Raw genomic sequence first — 7,203 nt, 5'->3', positions numbered from 1 at the left:
TACTTTTGTAGCATTAGCACACCAGTACTACTTTTGTAGCATTAGCACACCAGTACTACTTTTGTAGCATTAGCACACCAGTACTTCAGGTTTAGTCCCACTCATCTAAACTAATGTCGTGTATGGTGAAAACCCTCCAGGTTGCAGCTATCCTTGCAGCCACTTCATGTTTTCTTTTTCGCTGTGGGACTTCCAGGTGCTTGCAGCTGTTCTCAATGTCTACAGTGTCACCTTCTGGTAGTGGAGTCTCCTCAGGCCTGATTACCTTTCATTATCATTGAGCCTCTATTTCTCAGTTGCCTGCAGTGAAGTTGGACCCCTTCCAAACATTACACAAGTCCCATTAGAGATGGGGCAGAACAGGTAGCTTGGAAGCCAAACAATGAAATGTACAATGGAATGGTGGGGGCTGGTAGAGGATAAGTATGAGAATGGAAAACTAACTTCTCAGAACAACAATAACATGCATTCACACCTCAACACCATAAACTCACGTGACAAGCAACAGGGGTGGGTTTGTGGTGAAAGTTTCTACATCCAGATGAACAGAATCAACTTTCGGGGAAACTGCATTTTTCACAGTTGGTCTAATGTCCGTCACTGGTCACCTGGTCTATCAATTTCTCGTTGAAGAGCTGTGAGCTTCTCCAAGATCTTATCCATAATGCGTTCAATGAGCACAGTCTGAGTACTCATGGCCCTTCCCATCGCTTCGATCAATGCAGCCAGTCTTGTGGGGTTTTGAACAGCTGTAACGGCTTTCTTCAATAAGCCAGAGCCCAGCCAGTTCCAATCAGCAGGAACCCTGTTATCATGGCTCTTAATAGGTATAAATCTCAATCGACAGTCCTTCCAGGCATACAACGCACCAATTCCTTCACCCGTCCATTGTGTATCCGACAGGAAACGTCCCTGTAGGACTGTTGGGCTCTTCCGAACCCAGGCTGCTTGCCGAAGAGAGTGTGTCAATTGCATTAAGAGACCAGTCAAAATCTTGTTGGCTGAATTTTGGGGGGGGGGGGTCACCCAAAGGACAGTGAGAGTGTAAAGAAGTATCCAATTGGCAGTTTGCTTCAATGCTTACAGTTATGCAGAATTAGGAATGCTCTTTGTGACAGGTGGGTACTGACATGCATGGCTGCAGCTGCCAGCTGTCTTCTAGGCTTCACCTCTGCTAATCCTGCATCTCTGAACTGGACCTCGTCAGTATTTGGGGTCTCATAAGCTCTCCTGTGATATTTAGTTTGCATACTTGGATTATTCAAATAAACTTTATATATTATGCTAAATCTATACAGATTTTTCTACATCAGATATGATAGTACGAATTAGTCAACCTGTATTAAAGTCTCCCTCTACAGCCTGTTGTTTCATAGTTTCAGCAATGAAATTAGATTTAAAAATAAACATAGATGACATTCTGTCCCCTAGGCATCCACCATGATCCCGCTGTCTACAGTCATTCAGTAACACTCAGAACAATATGATGATCACCGGATAATGTTAATAAATATCTTTTCCAAAATATGAAAGTTTTCTACATGTCCTAGTTCAGTGGTCCCCAACCTTTTTTGCGCCACGGACCAGTTTGTGCCCGACAATATTTTCATGGACCGGCCTTTAAGGTGTCGCGGATAAATACAACAAAATAAAACTAGTACCGGTACCGAAAAAAAGATTTATTCATAACACAACCAGAAAAACAGAGTTAATGGAAAAAAACGATAACAAAAAAAAGCTAAAAACCAATAAAAACCCTGAAAACCATAAGTTTCACACCCGAGTCTCGGCCTGGGGGTTGGGGACCGCTGTCCTAGTTTACATTATGAAAGAATTTATTATGAGTGAGAATCTCTTGATAGTCTAATACTTTCCCGCTAAACAGTCATCTTCTACTTCGGTTAGGTTTATTTTAACATCCGTTTATTAAAACGTATGTTTTGCTTTTTTTTATTTTTTACTGCAATTCTGTTAGAGTAGCTTTTACTGTTTAGTGCTTTTAGTGTAAAAACAACCTGGTTGTTAAAACTAAGATAAGGCAGACGCAGAGAAACGCAGACGCAGAGAAACACAGACGCAGATGCAAACGCTGAAGAATCTACAATGGCAGAAGCACAAATGAAAATGGTCACCAGACCCAAGAAAAAAAAAGTGCAAAAAAACAAAAAAGTGCCTGAGGAGCAGTTACTCGGGCATATATACTCGGGCTCTTCTTGATTCGCAAAACAGCATGGCTGAGCCCTAAAAATTAAGAAATGCAAGAAAACACTTAAGCAACTTCTGTAAGAGGAAACCCTGAATCCTTCACTATTTCAGAAGCAAAGGAGGACATGAATATGGACACACAGGGAAATGTGAATAACCCCAGCGGACAAAACCCTAGGCCTAATGGAGGGACTATTTCAAATTTAGATTTCATAAGGACAAAGGCCAGTATAATCCATGGGACAAGATTTCTGCTCTCAGACAGCAACTGCAAGCTTCCCACTATCATCAGAACCAGCTTTTTTTGGAAACTGGAAGTTGCTAACAAGGTTGCTTTATATTACCAAACTGGATGATGTGATCCTTTCCCTGCAGCAGCAAATCAGCCACCCTGCAACAGAGCGGAGTCTGCCACTCAAACCACAGAGGCTTCACACACAGACTTTGTAAGCCTGAAATCTTCTAAGGAGGTTGAATTTGAGGTCCAGTGCAAGAATCAACAAGAACAGAAATGCTCCAGCAACAGCTCCTAGAAGCTCAAAATCAACTGAAGGAGCAGTCAGTTAAACATAGGTAGGATCAAGAGACACTCAACACAGAAATCAGGGACCTTAAATCCCAGCTCTGCTCCAACAAGGCCCTTGATGATTTGAAGGTAGAGACTCTTGACCGAGAGCTGAAAGAAGACTCTTTAGAACAAATTGAAGACAGACAGAAAATTATTGCTACCCAGCTGGCTGAACTCTAAACTGAAATTAAGACCCAGAGAAAAAAAAACAAAAAAGAAGCAAATCTGACTGCTTCAACTTATAATTCTGTTCATTTTATGAGTATATCTTTCTTGATATGACTGCTTGAATGTAGATCAGGAATCAGGTGAGCATCAAAATGTAGGTAAAAACAGGACTTTTATGCACGAACATTTTAAGACAGAGCTCTCACAATCCGCACATCAAACACATCTCTGTTCCTTACACTTTATGCTTTTTCTCAAAATCTTCTAGGTCAGGTGTACGTTTCCCACTTTCTAAATAATCTCAATGATTCCTGATTATGACACAAAAAGTACCACAGATAATAAGCTCGTTTGGCTCTTGGCCAAGGCGGTCGCACTTTTCTCCTCTCCTCTCCTCTCCCTTATCTTTCCTGCTTAGCTCTTATGTCCTTGTCCTTTACAATCGTAAATGGCAAATGTCTGGGATATAGTTCCAAGAAGGCGAAAGAAAGTAAAAAAAAAAAAAAGCAAAACAGACTTTGGAAAAACCGATTAATCATTTGGATACAGTGGCTTGCAAAAGTATTCGGCCCCCTTGAACTTTCCCACATTTTGTCACATTACAGCCACAAACATGAATCAATTTTATTGGAATTCCACGTGAAAGACCAACACAAAGTGGTGTACAGGAGAGAAGTGGAACGAAAATCATACATGATTCCGAACATTTTTTACAAATAAATAACTGCAAAGTGGGGTATTGCAGTATTACAAAATTCATGTGCACATGTTGTTTCTCCGTTTAACAGGTGTAAGCTACATTTGTGAGTGTATAAAAAAACTAATAGAAAAAGACTCATGGAGTCATGACAAACCTGATGTTAGAATTTTTAAAAAATAGATCTTATAACTTGTTTTGACCAATCGGTTATTTCATATGACCATTGAAAGTTTATCCAAGCTGTACCTTTTGAAGTTTCCTCCAGTGAATTAAAAACAGATGTCATCCAAGGTACCCATGTTTGTTTCTGTTAATCTGTGTCATGGTGCAACTTTTGCCCCCCAAAACATTGTTTTATGGGTGATTTTTATGAAGAATTATTCTTTTTTGTACCCAAAACTAAGCTCTTTATATTGACTTTCTTGTTCACTCAAACAAACACTCATGCACCACCTTGCATGGTAGTTCCATAACGAGGTGTTCACCTGCCATTGGGAGCAAGCTGGGGTTCAGGGTCTTCTCCAAAGACACTTCAAGGGCTTCATTTGGCACATCCTGATAATAGCTTTTTCTAAAGCTTTTTCCGAGCACGTGCCAAGTGCTTTCTCAGAGATAATATTTGGAATTACCTCTTTAATGTTTTAAAGTCTTCACATTATGAAGTGCCCTGAGATTAGTGACTTGGTGAATTGTTATTAATGTGATACACAGTAGCAAAAGAATAGCTCTACCACATGGCTGTAGCTCAGGTGGCACCAGGTTATCTACTAACTGGAAGGTTGGTGGTTCAGTCACTAGCAGCTCCAGATATCCTTGAGCAAGACACTAGCCCCAAATTGATCGCTGACCCATCCGTCAGAGTTTGAATCATAGCTAGAAAGCACTTAAGCATAGCAAAGGGTGCTCAGAGTAGAAAAGTGCTGTTAAAAACACAAACAAAATTTACCATGAATTACTGTACTTTGAGTGTTTTTATTTTGGAGCAGGGAAAAGACAAATTCAAGCTGTTTACTTTTTGATGACTTCTTTAGGAATTCAAAATGGCTCTTGAATAATATTAAGATATATTTTGTGTTCAGTTGATTATTTGTTAATCAGTGTTATTTGCTGCACCAGCAGAATATGAATGTGATATTCAGTTGATGCCACTAGGTGGGAGCCTATGACCTGTAATGAGCATGTTGGATCTCAGATGACTGCTTTAGGTGAAGCCTTACTCTTTTATGTGAAACCCTATTTGTGTTGCATTCACAAAGTCTGTGATGCCTCTTGCTCTTCTAATGTTTAGTGTTTAAATAATTGTTTAAATATTTGACATGGTGTCTGTTTTACCTGTGTTTCTGTGGTTATGCTTATTTCTTTTTGTTTCCTTTATGTTATTAAATATTGACGTCTGCCTTTTTGTTCCTTTTTTTTCTGTCTCCTGTGTTTTGTGCTGTGTGAGTTTGGTCCTGGTGCTTATTTTCATTTTAATGGTTGTATTGAATGTCTTCAAATCCACAATTTAAAGAATCTTGATGCAACTGTTGTTTTGAATAATAAATAAAGTGTAACTGAAAAGAACTCCCTGTCTTATGTGGAAGGATGACCCTCATGTAGCTTTCTGTATTTTATATGTGGATGAATATTAGTTATCTGTGATCTTGAAGTCATTTTTGACCAGGATACATCCTCCAGTCCACATGTTAAAACAAATATGTAGCACTGATTTCTTTCACCTGATTACTGAGCAATGCTAGAAACTAGTTCATGCTTTTGTTAATTCAAGGCATGACTATTTTCATTCTTTAGCATCAAGCTCTTTTAAAAGCTTTCAGTTGGTCAAAAATGTCATGGCAGAAGTACTAATTGTGTTGACAAAGGGAGGCCTTATTTCTCCCAATCTCCATTTCTCTTAATTTGCAAAGTTAAGACTGGATCAGGTAACTATTAGCTGTGTTGCTTTATATTTGAAATGATAGATGAAGAGGTGGAAAAACTATATGGATCACCAAGCCACCTAATCTGCTCAGTGAATTTTGTTCCAATGAAAAGGAGTCAAACAATACCAGTGGCAATAAAACCTTTTTCATCTCTTTCAACTAACTGTGGCTTATGTGTTTCATAGCCTGCACAATGGTGTTCAAAGAGAGAGCCGAGGTATGATGACAGTGACTTTTCAACCTATCCTGAAAATAATCGAGCCTCGGATGGATCTCAGGCATAATAGCAGTTAATTTTCCATTTTGATCTCTTATTTAATAGTATCGCACTGCTGTTTGCTCTTGCTCTGATTAATGTATTTACAATATGAATCAAGTGAAAGCAATGAAATATCAAACAAATTAAATGGTTATAATTTCAGGCATTGACATTGACAGCACACACGGTTTCAACCGTATGACCTGGAATGTAACACATGATTGTTTTTAGTGGTGGACCTTCACAAATACTTCACTGAAATCAGCTAATACCTTTATCCCTTGAAAAGATGTAAGCCTAATACAGGTTAAGACAAGAATGCTACAGAACGTAACATCAAAATATTGTTGCACTGCTTACAGTTCTACATCAGATTATCATGACTTCCACTGTAAAACTGCCACTGGATGCTTACATGTGCCATAAATTTGTGACCTAAATTAATTGTTTTTTCTGATTCTAACAAGCTGTGCCTGCCCAGTTAGTACCTTACCCACAGCTGAATATTGAATATTACCTCTTAGTTTGCAACCATGCAATAAATTGCACAGGGTTGCAAGATGGCAGATTGGGTAACTCATGTCGAAATAAACTGACTGTGTTTAGAAAAGTTTGTAGTCAACATTTGTAGATTACTCATAAACGTAACCACACCCATAGGGGGATTATGTTCACACTAAAGTACCTGTAAACTGGTTGAATTTAGTGACTCGTAATAATTTTTAAAAGCAAGGACATTAAAACTAAATGGGGGGGGCGTGGAGACAGCTGGAGTACCTGGAGAGAACCCACACAGACACAGGGAGAAAAATGTGCAGCTAACAGTAGTGAAGGAAAACATGGTGACGTACAGTGGGAATAAAATTAAAGCTTGGTTACAATGGTGAACTTGTTTAGATTTACTGAGTGGTAATACATAAATGACAGTCTCCCTTTTATGTCCATTGTTATATTAATCAGTTTGATGGATTACGTGAAAAGGTTCCTTGCTTAGATGCTGATTTTATTCTTTGTTCTTTCTCTGTTTGACTATAAAATAAGTAAGATATAGACCCACTAACTTAGAGTGAACTCTCACATGACTACATCTTGTTGCACTGCACTGTTTTAATGTATTTTGCATTGTGCTTCATGTTGTGTGCTATTTATTTGTCATCTTTTCAAGCTTTTTTTAGTTGTTAATTTTTTAGTTATATTATTACATATTATATTGTGCCTTATGTTGAGGTATTTCAATTGACTGTGTTTTCATAATTGGAGTGGCAATAAGCATTAATCTCTGTTTTTTAGTAGAGGGGTGATGAGCTGTTACGTTTATTTAGAAAAAGGCCCGCTTTAGTTAAATAAATATATATCTATATCTATATATATATATATATAT

Source organism: Pundamilia nyererei, unplaced genomic scaffold (genome assembly GCF_000239375.1).
Source record: "Pundamilia nyererei isolate P.nyererei 1_Seehausen unplaced genomic scaffold, PunNye1.0 scaffold00026, whole genome shotgun sequence".
Taxonomy (NCBI): domain Eukaryota; kingdom Metazoa; phylum Chordata; class Actinopteri; order Cichliformes; family Cichlidae; genus Pundamilia; species Pundamilia nyererei.
Note: the sequence above shows the minus strand (reverse complement) of the source record.